Source organism: Balaenoptera physalus (assembly GCF_965194825.1).
Source record: "Balaenoptera physalus genome assembly, chromosome: 5".
Classification (NCBI taxonomy): Eukaryota; Metazoa; Chordata; class Mammalia; order Artiodactyla; family Balaenopteridae; genus Balaenoptera; species Balaenoptera physalus.
Genome location: NC_138884.1, coordinates 57,562,829 through 57,575,525, shown reverse-complemented (window position 1 = coordinate 57,575,525; position 12,697 = coordinate 57,562,829). Strand labels below are relative to the sequence as shown.

The 12,697-nt window shown below is 40.9% G+C and overlaps 1 protein-coding gene across 8 annotated transcripts in view; it reads left to right on the top strand.

Annotated features, from left to right (window-relative positions):
- SHROOM3 (shroom family member 3) overlaps positions 1–12,697 on the top strand; it is a 311,421-nt gene that overhangs the window by 254,812 nt on the left and 43,912 nt on the right. The gene's annotated exons all lie outside the window — the stretch shown is intronic.

Sequence of the window (12,697 nt, the reverse complement as noted above, 5' to 3'; positions counted from 1 at the left end):
TATTCAGATTTCACCTTTTTTCCCCCCCACTAATGTCCTTTTTCCATTCCAGGATCCTACGTTGTATTTAATTGTCATGTTTCCTTAGTCTCCTCTAATCTGTGATACTTCCTCAGTCTTTCCTTGTCTTTTATGACCTTGACACTTTTGAAGAGTATGGGCCAGTTATTTTGTTGAATGCCTTCTATTTCGGTTCGTCTGATACTGTCTCATGGTTGGATTGAGGTTGAGCATTTTTGGCAAGAATACCATAGAAGTGATGTGTCCTTCTTAGTGTGTCCTCTCCCGGGTTACATGGTGTCGATATGTTTTACTACTGGTGATGTTAACCTTGATTACCTGGTTAAGGTGAAGTTGCCAGGTTTCCTCACTGTAAAGTTATTGTCTGTCTCCTTGTAAATGAATACATATCTTGGGGGGAGATAGCTTTGAGGCTATACAAATATTCTGTTTTTCCTCAAACTTTCTCCCACTGATTTTAGCATCTATCAACGGATATTGTCTGTGACAATTATTATTGTAATGTTCTAAAGGTAAGTCTGTATTTCCTTCATTCCTTCCACATTTATTTTTATTTATTTTTTGTTTTTTTAAATTTATTTTTGGCTGCGTTGGGTCTTCGTTGCTGCACGCGGGCTCTCTAGTTGCGGTGAGCGGGGGCTACTCTTCGTTGCGGTGCGCGGGCTTCTCATTGCGGTGGCTTCTCTTGTCGTGGAGCACGGGCTCTAGGCGCACGGGCTTCAGTAGCTGTGGCTCGCGGACTCTAGAGCGCAGGCTCAGTAGTTGTGGCGCACAGGCTTAGTTGCTCCACGGCATGTGGGATCTTCCCAGGCCAGGGCTCGAACCCGTGTCCCCTGTGTTGGCAGGTGGATTCTTAACCACTGCACCACCAGGGAAGCCCCCACATTTATTAATTGGAAGTCTTCTGTAATGAAGAGCTGTCTCTTTCCTCCATTTATTTATTTATCCTTACTATTTATATCAGTAAGGACTCCTTCCTATTATTTTATTTTGTGGGTTATAATCCAATACTGTTATATATTTTATTGCTCAAATTGTTCCAGCTTTGGCCGTTGAGAATTCTTTCAAGCTGGCTGTGGTCTAAGTCCTGTTTTGAAATATGGGAAGAGGTGAGGTGCTGATGTCTTCAGACAGAGCAGACATGATGTGCTTATCATCTTAGGAGTCTCACAGGTGTTGAGGTGGAAGGTTAGTAGTGGGCACTGAGCAAGTCTAATTCATGACAGCTCACAGAAGCCTGCACCGATTTTGAAATTGAAAAGGGCTGGGATCACCTCATGAGCTAATTCCAAGTCCAATGGGTCATGAGTATGTGTAGCTCCTTTTTCATGGAGAAAATAGCCAGAAATGATTTTCTCACTTATTTATAAGAAAAAGGAAAGAGCAAAAGGAAGAAACTCCCCTCCACCCTCACTCCAGGTATATACAGAGACCAGCCAAACCACCAAGGTAAAGAGAGAGAGAAGCTCTTAGTGGTCCAGGGCTTAATAGTCACACACATCCAATCCCACCTTCCCTTTTTTGCTTGGATCCCTGAGTTCTTTTTTGTCTGACATGTCAATAGGAGTCCTATGATCTAACTTATCTCGGCAGAACTTCTCCCTAAAATCTGTCAAGCCTCAGGCTAAGGTAGTTCAATGAGTTAGTTCAAGAGACAAAATGTTCCAGCTTAAAACTCAAGATTTTCCAAGCCAGTGCTTTCCTCCATGAACTTCCTGTTCCTTCCTCATCCTCCACCACCAGTCACCACCATCACTATAATGACCATCTCATCTAATCAGTAAGCACTTACCATACATGGTGATATGTGCTCTGTAAAGTAAATTGAGATGAATGCGTCGTAGAGGCTCAGGCTTTGACTCTTCATTCATCCTTATTTGGGTAGCAAGGTTAGCAGCTGGCACTTGCACTTCCATTGGCAGTGAGTTCTGTCCCCGTCCTGCTGACTTTGTGAGCTCAGGACAGTGTGTCTCAGGAAGCCTCCATGGATGTTGGTGTAGGACCTCTTTCAGTAGCCTCCAAAGGGTGGGAAGCTTAAAGCAATCAACACGCATTTTTGCACGTGGAGGAGGGTGCAGGTTTAGCAGAGAAGATCAATTAAAAAGGAAACTTCCTGATTGCAGTTTGATGCATTTTATCAGCAGATGATTTTCCTTCCTTCCCTCCTCCTCCTGCCCACAGAATAGAATTCTGGCATTCCCAAGCTGTGTGCTATTGTCTAAGATGCTGGTTCTTCTCAGGGGAAGTTACTAAGGGTCACTCTCTCTTCTTCCCTCTTAGAGAGCAGGAATTGAATTTTAATGGGCAATCTACAGAGGTGGCTAGGAATGAGTCCCTCCCACATGCACGGAGCTCAGTGAGTTCCAGGCGGTTCAGGCTGTCTGATGGGAGTTGCATGGAATCGTTGAGAAGCCTTTGCAGCCCAGGGAGGAAAAGAAAGAGCAGTTAACGGGATGAAATGGCTTTTTATCCCACTCCTGAATATGACATGCAGTTGGCCAGAGGGTTGTTATCTAGGATGATTCTCTTTGCCACAAGGTAAGCCCACTATTATGTTAGAATGAGTCTTGCATTGCAGGATTCTCAACTGATAAGCCTTTCACAGGTATCTTTCTGATGTTGTGCTGTATCTATTTATAAAGAAAAATTAATAACCAACCACATATTAAATTTAAGCCCATTTCTCTAAATTGTCATGAAAATTCTCATTATTTGAGCACCTCGGGTAATTCAGTGTGCTATTAGTATTTCTGTGTGGGAATTTTCAATCATTTTCTCTCCTACATATACAGTCACCGTATTTCTTATGCTGTACGTATTTAGAGTGGCTTTTTATCTCATTCAGATTAGCAGTTGCTTTTTGGTGTGTACTTCATGGTTTTGCTTCCCCATTTCCCCAGGGAATTTCAAATAAACAATTTCTTTTAGTCACAAGGAATGGCTACTTATCTATGTACTAGTAGCCAAGTTCTCTATTCTCATTGCCAACGTTTGTATAAAGAAAAGGAACCTGCAAGTGTAGTCTCAATATTAAAGAAAAGGTGTGGTCTTCTCATTTAACTTTGAGTTTACATGAAAAGAAGTGTGTATTGAGATTGCTGGGGGTAACAGTATTTACCTCCATCACAGTTGAAGGTTTAAATACTTGATTATCTTTTCCCTTATTCACAATAATTTGAATTCAGCTTTTATCCTTATAGTCTTTGATTTGAAATTTTTGTTCAGAGCTACGCTTAATGCCAATGTTTTCATCCCTAGATGCTTTTACTTAAAAGGAAATATGATATGGCAAAGAACAGGTGGCTGCGCCAGTAGTGGTAATGTTCTGGATCTCCAGGTGACTTGAATATTTATTTTATTATTACGGGCATTCATTTTGTTATTATACCATGTAAAAGGTAAAAAAGAAAATATGAACTGCTTAGATTATAAAACACATATATAAAGAGAGGCATCCAGGGCTGGTTTTTCAAGTTTTATTTGGCATCCTTTCACTTGAAGGTGAATAAGAGAGAGCATCCCTCTGAGTTTTATTATTTTCTCCCCAACAGTGTCAGGTTATGTGTGAATGGTGGTGGTGGTTAAACTCCTCCTTGTTGTGAAATTTATTATGGAAATGCTGGCAGGTAGGAACTGAGGGGCTGGAGCAAGTGTTCATAAAGTTGTCATCCACTTTGCCTTAAAACCTTCACTATTCTTTTCATTCGGGTCTTTTCTGGTATGATTTTAAAATATGGATTCTTCTTTTGACCATTGTTTAAGGTCCCCATCTAAAATTAATGCTTTCTGTCCTTCTGTTTTTTTCTGTTGTTGTTGTTGCCTTTAACTTCTCATTTGCAGCCTCTTCCTCTAAATGAGGAGAAAGTGAAATAGAGAAGAGAAAAACACGATACAATGCATGACTTACTCCAAAAGAGAATTCAGTGTCTTTAGTGTTAGAAGTTTGGGGAGCACTTATTTGTTTTTGTCGAATGGGATGGTGTTTAGAAAAAAAGCACTACCAAAAGGTAAGGCTTCGGCCTCACACACAAAAACTTTTCGTTACCGTTTTGGCAAATGAAATTTAACTTATACCTTAGCATTGCATAAAAGTTAATTAGCTTGATTTTGAAATATCTTGGCTGGTATGTGGTGTAAAGGGTATCCTTTAAACCCTCAGAGGGGACAATCTTCTGTGGGATTACCCACGGAGGAGGAGGGTGCCCAGCTGTAGTGGTGGGTACCCTGCCCCTCCTGCCCTCAGCCCTGCAGCCCCCTGGGTGCAGGGGAAGAGCCCTAAGCACCTTCATCGTGTCCTGCTGAGCCGCTCCCCATTTGCCCAACAGGGGTCCTCTGGGAGAGCCTCCAAACAATTCTGGGGCACACACAGCGTTTCTAGTTCTCTGTAACTATCTCATCCTCTCTGAGGTCCATGAGCATATATTTGTGGATGTCTGTGTGTGTCTCTGTGTGGAAGATAAAAACAAACAGCATGAAAGTGATTTCTCTTTCAGCCCTGGCAACATATTCTATGACACAGAGTAGAGTAGAGTAGAGTAGTAGAGGAGAAAAATTTTAAATCATAATATCCGATATCTCAAGAAATCAGTAAAAACCAGTCCCTCCTTCCTTCCTCCAACAAATACAATGCCCAGTTGCAAACTGAGAGTTGACAGGAAGAAACTGTGGATAAGTAGCGCTTATGCTAGTCTATGTATGCTGTGCGATTCTATTGTAATTGAATTTGAAAGTCAAAGAAAAACAAACATGAATGCTGTTACAGAGCAAAGATGTTATAGTGTTTGTGTCAATTTCTGCCATGACATACAGGCAAACGTTGAAGTGTGGGGAGGAGAGCTGACTATTCTGATTACTCTGTAGATGTCAGAGTTGAGGGGAGGAGGGAAGAAAGGGGGGCATATTGAGAAAAAAGACATTTCAACATCATCACCCATTGGTGGCTAAGTGAAAAACACCCACCCCCATGGCTGTGCCCTCTTTTTTATGGTAATAGTTCTGTGTGATCATGAATCAAATTTAATCTTTAAAAAATGTTTCAAAATGGAGGGCGAGGAGGAGATAATCTAGTAGGGAAATGATGTCAGAGTAGGTGTGGAGGAATGGGGTAAAGTATCTTACAAGAAAAGGTTTTTTGGGTTTTTTTTACCTTTTATGCAAATTTTAGATGTTAGAGTCTTAGGTCGTCTGTCTGTTAGCCGACTTCACTCTTACTTGTGATTCAGTTGCCAAAGCCAAAAGTCCCCAGGGCATATTATCAAGATGTGACCTTTGAAAGAACTTCTCTTTCCAGACAGGACTGTGTGTTGCCATGGGGTTATATTACTTAATGCATACCTTTCTACCCACTGAACCACTTTTTAAAGACACAGATGTTAAGCAATTATAAAAGCCTCAGAAATGTTTGCTTGTTAGATTTTTCTGTGAATCCAAAAAGTCAGAGTATAGCCTTGAGGAGCCCAGTAGTCATAGAAACTAGAGGTTAGGGATGCTGAAAAGGGCCAAAGGATATCTCAAAAGCAATGTCTTTGCCAACTGTGTGCTAAGGGACAATTACACCTTTTTTTACATTTTGGAAGATAATGGGTGTTTTCAACCCTAAAAGTTCTTGAGAGCTCGTCTCTCTTCTGTGAACATGTAGAAAACATATCTCAACATAGGGTGATTTTTTGTTTATTCCAGAGAGAGTTTCATCTGGATCTATGAGTGGAACAGTGCTATGAGTACAGCCCAGTGCATCTTAACTTGGTCTTAGTTTTCAGTGGCTGTATATTTTTATCGTCAGTGTTTGGGGCACATAATTTTCCTATAAACAGGAAATGCCTAGAAAGGCATTGTTGTTCAAATATGAATCATCTATTCTTCTATACTAAAGAAGGTGTAATTATAATCCCCCCCTAAGAATCACTTGCACAATGACATTTAATTATTCATGTTAAGTTTCTTTCCCCTTTAAAGCATGAAAGGGGCAACTTAGCAATAACTTAGCAATAAGTACCAAAATAGAAAGTACATTTTAGTTTGAGCCAGCAATTCCACTTCTAGGAATTTCTGCAGATATGTGGACACAGACAGAAACCAGTGTGTAGACATGGTTATTCATTGAAGCATTATTTGTAATGACAAAAGACTGGAAATCAAAAAGTGTCTACAAAAAAGGGTCTGGTTGAAGAAATATGTTATATGCACACGATGGAATACCAGACAGCTAAAAGGGGGGAAAAAAAAAGCTATGAGGGAGCTCTGTAAGTACTGATATAGAATGATCTCCAGTAGATGTTGTTAAGTTCACAAAAACAAGGGGTAGAACACCACATAGCTTTCCTTTTGTGAAGCGGGTGAAAAGAGATATGTTCATATTTGCCTATACTTGCATAACAAAGCACTGGAAAACATACATAAGAAATTAACCACAGAGGTTTGCTGTAGGGGGAAGAGAAATGGGTGGAGAGGGCTGGGAAGGAGAGTAAGACTTCTTAATGGCTTTGATCTTTTTTTTTAAACTATGTGAATTAATTACCTATTCAAAACAGTACCTGAAGTAAATATGGGGAAAATATTAAGATTTGATAAGTTTTGGTAATGAGTACACATGAGTGTTTTTTATATTCACTTGAGTGCATTTATGTATGTTTGAAGTATTTCATAACTTTTTAAAAGATGAGGAAAAATAGGAAACAAAATAACAGTGATACACAAAAGAACCTTAAGAAACGTGTTTTATCCCCTGCTAAGCACAAAGTGTTCAGTAATTATATCATGAAGACTCTCAACCCAAATCCATGATATGTTAATTCTGATAGACCTAATTTACAGAATACATTGATACTAGTGTTTTTTCTTTCTTTTTTGGGGGGAGTGGGTAAGACTAGAATCTTGTTATGATGGACTTTGTTGTCTATTATAGCATTGTGTACTAAACAAATGATGGCAGATGGGAGTTAGTAAGTGGATTAAGAAACATGATGTTTTATTTGGTAGTGCTGGCATTGAGTGTATTTGGTATTTTTACGTGTTCAACTCATGTTCAGTTGATAACTAGCATGGTTTATAAAGTTAGTGCACCCAGAAGAGCCCAAGCAAAGTCTCAATCATAACCGTTCATCAAAGAACAGCATCAACAAAAAAATTAACTCCAACTCTTAGAATTTCTTATTATCCAAGTTGTGGTTGTCACCTTCTCCATTTATCCAAAGCATACCAATGCTTCAAGGTCATCCAAAGTCCCACTCTACTACCAGGCCTTTGGGCCAACTTCAGACCCCATTCTTGATCACTGGCAGCAAGGGAGCTTTTTGGTGCTTAAACCAAAATCCTCAGGAGCTAGCATGGCCCAGTATGATCTCGTGACTTTCCTACCATCTGCTCTTCATTCCCAAGGCTCTGGCTACAGTCTGTTCTGCTTCTTGAAATCCGCAAATTTAGTCCTGCCTCAAGGCCTTTGTGTTTCTGTGTTGTTTCTGCGCGAAATGCTCTCTGCCCCCAGCTCTTTGCAAGGTTGATTCCTTCTCATCATTTAGATCTGGTTCGGATGTTACTCTCAAAGAGGCTGTCCCTGATCCAAAGCAAGATCCTCCGTCACACTCTCACATTACCCAGTTCTATTTCCTTCAGAGCCCATATAACTACATGACAATTCCCTGTTTATTTGCTTACGTGTTAATTGTCTGTCTCTCTACTCTGCCCACCTCACCTCTTTTATACTGCTCATTGCTCAGAAGTTAAGAACACAGGCTCCGGGGACAGATGCCTGAGTTTAAATATCAGCTCTGCTCCTCACAACCCTTGTGACTGTGGATGGGTTGCTTAGTCTCTCTTGATTACCTCATTTTCTCATTAATGGTCCTATATCCTAAAGATACAGTATAAAGGTTAAGTGAGAAACTGTGTGTCAAGTGCCTGGAATGATGCTTGGCACTCAGTAGGCACTCAGATATTTTTCGAGTGAATGAGTAATACTCTGATACTCTTTAATACTTTTTCTTGCATCTGAGGCTCCCCAACAAGATTATAAACTCCTTGAGGGCATCTGTGACCTCCCAGAGCTCCAGTTGGGTAGAAGGCACATAGTAGGTGATCAGTGAATACTGCTCGAAAGACGTGAACTGCTTTATTGTAGATTTCTCCGAAATATGCTTTCATTCCCGAATCTCTCTGTGTGTTAGGGCAAAATCATCTAAGAAGGACATCGTGTCACTTGCTAGTTCCAGTTTCATCAGCCTACCCGTCCCACGCAATTAAGCTTCCTTGTTTGTGGTTGGGAATGCAACAAAAGGGCTTTGTTTGAATCACATGCACACACAAAACTTAGCTGGCTCAATTTTAAAACTAAATCGTCTTCTGGCTCTTATTGATATGCTCATGATGTAATATGCTTTAGGAAAATATTTCCTTATCTTCTTTAAGATCAGAGTGATCCTCAGATGTAAAAGCATGCTGTGCTCTTTAGGAATGCTTATTAAATTATTTGCATCACTGAAAAAGTCAATAAACAGCTGTTTGACTTTTTTGGTTCTCTCCAGGTACAGTGAATTATATTTTCAAAAGGAGAGGCTATTTTTAAAATACTTGGCTTTTTAATAGGTAACACATGTACATAGTACATAATTCAAAAGTTAGAAAAGGAAATACAGTGAAAAATAAGTTTTCCTCCCCAGAGGCAGTCATTGGTTCTAGTTTCTCAAGTATTCTTCCAGAAATACTCTTTACATTAATAAACGTAAGTGATTATGTATGTTTTTCCCCACGTACAGCAGTATATTGTACGCACAGTTCTGTATCTTACAATTGTCCTTTAACCATATATTTTGGAGATATGTCCATATCCAGATGTATAGAACTACTCAGTTCTTTTAATGGCCACATACATACTCCATTGTGTGGAGGTACCACACTGACTTAACTGGTCTGCTACTGATGAGTATTTAGGTTGTGTTTCAATCTTTTGACAGATATGTTATTTTTAAATTATTTTGCTGAATGTTGCCAAACTACTCTTTATTCAGGCTGCGCTGATTTACACACACACACCCACCCTGCTCCAGCAAGGTCTGAGAGTCGGTGGGCTATATTTTGGTCATCTTTTTCATTGTTCTTTTTCCTCATTTCATCACTTAATTGTACATATTGGAAGAATCTTATAAAACAAAGATTTATCTCTGAAACCTCCCAACATACGTTCTGCATCCAAAAGAAAGGGGTATGTTTTTCAGAGCCTACTGATATGCTTGTTTCGCAGGCACCCTGTTCTTAATGTATCAATATTACACCTGGGATGAAATCTACCCCCTACCCCAGGACAAAGAGTTAACCTCTGCAATCTACTCCAGAGAAGCAGCTCCTCAAGTTGGGTGTCCTGTCTTGGCATTGCAAGTCTTGGGCACTTACTTTATCTTTACTGTAAGAATTATTTCTTTATGATTTATTATTTATTAGAGGAATACTTCATCTGGTCTCCCCACCAGAATGTAAGCTCCTTAAGGGCAGAGACCATATCTTAGTTAGTAAATCTTTTAAGTATCTATAATCAGTTTCAACTCTTCAGTCCCCATCTGTCATGCCCCTTGAGCCCCATCCACCACATCAAGCCCCTCACTTTTCCCTCTTTGGGCTTCCTAATGAAGACGGAGGACAGTGGGTGTGAAGTCCCTCCAGCTGTCCTCCTACCCACTCCCTTTCATACGAGGATCAACATCTTACCTCCTCCTTTCTTCTCATTTACTTCAGTGGACCTGCCTTTACTCCTACATAAGGTCGTGCCCTCCACATGTGCTCTAGAATCCCATCCTTGCCTACTTCCTCATGAGTCTTAAGGAGCATCAGCCTCTCCTCGTCCTGTGTCTTGGGCTGTGTGCACTCCCTGTGTCCTACAGATTTGCTCATACTTCTCATTATTTAACACAAAACAGCAAGAACAAATCCTTTTCACTCCCTGGCCCCCTCTAGCCTCCTAGCTACCACCTTCTTTCTCCCCTTTACAGCCAAGGTCTTGAAAGAATGATCTGCCCTTGCTGTCTCCATTTTATCTCTCATTCACCTCTTACCCCATCCTAATCAGGCCTCTGCCCCTGTCATTCCATTGCAAAGACTCATCAGTCATCAAATCCAGTGGACATGCATCTACCCACATCACACTAACCTCTCGGTAGCAGTTGGAATGATTGACAGTTCCTCCTCCTTGTTCTCCCCGCTAGGATGCTGTGAAACTCCCATACTCTCCTAGTTTTCCTCCTACTTCTCTGAAAGCCTCTTGTTGGACTCTCCCCAACCCCGTTCCACCCCCAAACTGTGAAAGTTCTCAGAGGCCCATCCTTAAAGTACTTCCTCTCAGTCTCCTATGCACTGTCCCCAAGCAGCTTATCTTTTCTCAAAGGACATGTGTTTTGTGACTCCTCAGTGTGTATGTGCAGCCCAGACTCCAGTCCTGTGGGCCCCACTGCTTCCTGTGCGCCACTGCAGTGCCACAGGTCCCTCACACTGCACGCCCCAAGTGAGCCATCAGCCTCCCTGCTCTGTTTCCCTCCTTCCTCCCTCCGCTCCCGCCCCTCCATCTCATAGTTCTTACCATTCTATGAAGACCGTCCTTCCTCCTTGACTATAGTCTCTTCTACACCAGCCACATCCAAGTGCTCACCAGACTGGGAATTTCGCCTCCTCAGTGGTTCTTAGATCTGTCATCTCTTTAAGTTCACTGCCCCTGCCTTAGTGCCAGCTCTTTATTATCTCTTACGCTGGCCAATACGATAGCCTCCGATCTTGTCTCTCTCAAATGTATTCTCATTATTGGCAATATCTTCCTGAAACTCAAATTTGAACATGGCCCTCCTTGGATAAGGTTCTTCGGTGGCCTCCAAACCCATAGGATACTGTTCACACCCTTCAGAGAGACCTGGACCCTCCTAGCTCTTCACCTTCATCTGCTGCCTTCCTCTCACTCGTCATCTCCTCTCCACCTACTTAAGTTGCTTGTACCGTGTTCTTCTGCATTTCCATGCATTTGTCATGCTGTTTCTTCTACCTGGATGTCCTTCCCTTCCTTTTCCCGCCTCCTGCCATCTGGAGAAATCTTTCATGGTTTCATGTTTTCGGTGACTGCCTCTTCTGAGTTCACTGAGCACCTTGAACAGGTCTCGATTACGGAACCCATCTCAGTGTCTTATAGCGGTTTACTTGGCTGTCTCTTCTACTGTACTGTGAATTATTGGGGTCTAGTGATACTTTGTTCTCCTTTGGATCCCCAGTGCCAGCATAGTGGCTGCCATGTAGAAAGTCTCTATGGATGCCCTTGAATGAATGGGAAGGAAATTGAAGAAAGGTCTGGATGGCTTACATTTAAAAGGGAGCCTTGCTATTGTCTTTAAAGCACAAAGGGAAAGTTTTTTTCACTTAACCTAGATGAAACAGCGTATCTCCATTGTCCTCCGCACAGCCCCCTTTTATACTTCAGAGTCTGATTCAGAACTTTCAGCAAGGTGTCTGATCCTTCATGAAGGAGGTGTACCAACTGATATTAAGCCTAGGTAGCTACATTCTGTCAATACTTCAGGGCACCTCCTCTCTTCACTCCATTGAGATTTCAGTCTAGAAATCCCTGAAGTTGTTGGTAAACATTATCTCACTTTTCTGCCAAAAATAAAGTTCAGCCACTCTCTCTTGACTCTGACCTTCTATAGTAGTATAATCCTCCTTACCAAATTCATCCTTCAGTATTGCAGTCTGAAGAACACCCACTTTTCCCCTTTGGCTTTGTCAGTTCTTTGTGTTATAAGGGCAGGATGTTTAAAGGTGAAGTCATTGACTTGCAAAATGAGAAACTGTTTTGGAGAGCATCTTGTTGTTTGTACTCCGCAGATCAGAGTGTGTTAACACCAAGGTAGCTGGTAGTTTTTATGTAGTTCTTACCAAGATATTAAAATAATAGCATTTATCCAGCATCAGGATATCACAGAGAACTTCAAAATCCCCAGAAAGTCCCTTGGGAGGTGGGCAGGAATTATTGCTCCCATATTTATATATGGATAAGTAGTGCAAAGAAAGACCAAGGCAACTCCATGTGCCTTAAATTTATAAAGCATAAAATGTTAACATGTAGGAAAGCTAGGTGAAGGTTATGTGGGATTTTTTTTCCAGCTTTATTGAGATATAATTGATACATAACACTGCAAGTTTAAGGTGTAGAAGATCTTGATTTGATACATTTATAAATTGCAAAATGATTACCACCACTGTATTAGGTGCCAGCTCTATCCAGTCACATAGTGACCATTTCTGTCTTAGTTGGTGAGAACATTTAAAATCTGTTCCTTTAGCAACATTCAAGTATGTATATGATACGAAATTAGCTATAATCACCATGCTGTACATTAGATCCCCGGAACTTGTTAATCTTTATAACTTGAAGTTTGTACCCTTTGACTGAAATCTCCCCATTTCCTCCACCCCCTCAACCCCTGATAACCACCACTCTATTCTGTTTTTCTGAGTTTGTCCTTTTTAGATGCTACATAGAAGTGAAAGCATTCAGTATTTGTCTTTCTCTGTCTGGCTTATTTCACTTAGCATAATGCATCCAAGTTGTTGCAAATGGCACGATTTCCTTCTTTCCCATGGCTGAATAATATTCCATTGTATGTATATATGGCATCTTCTTTATCCATTCATCCACTGACACTTAGGTTGT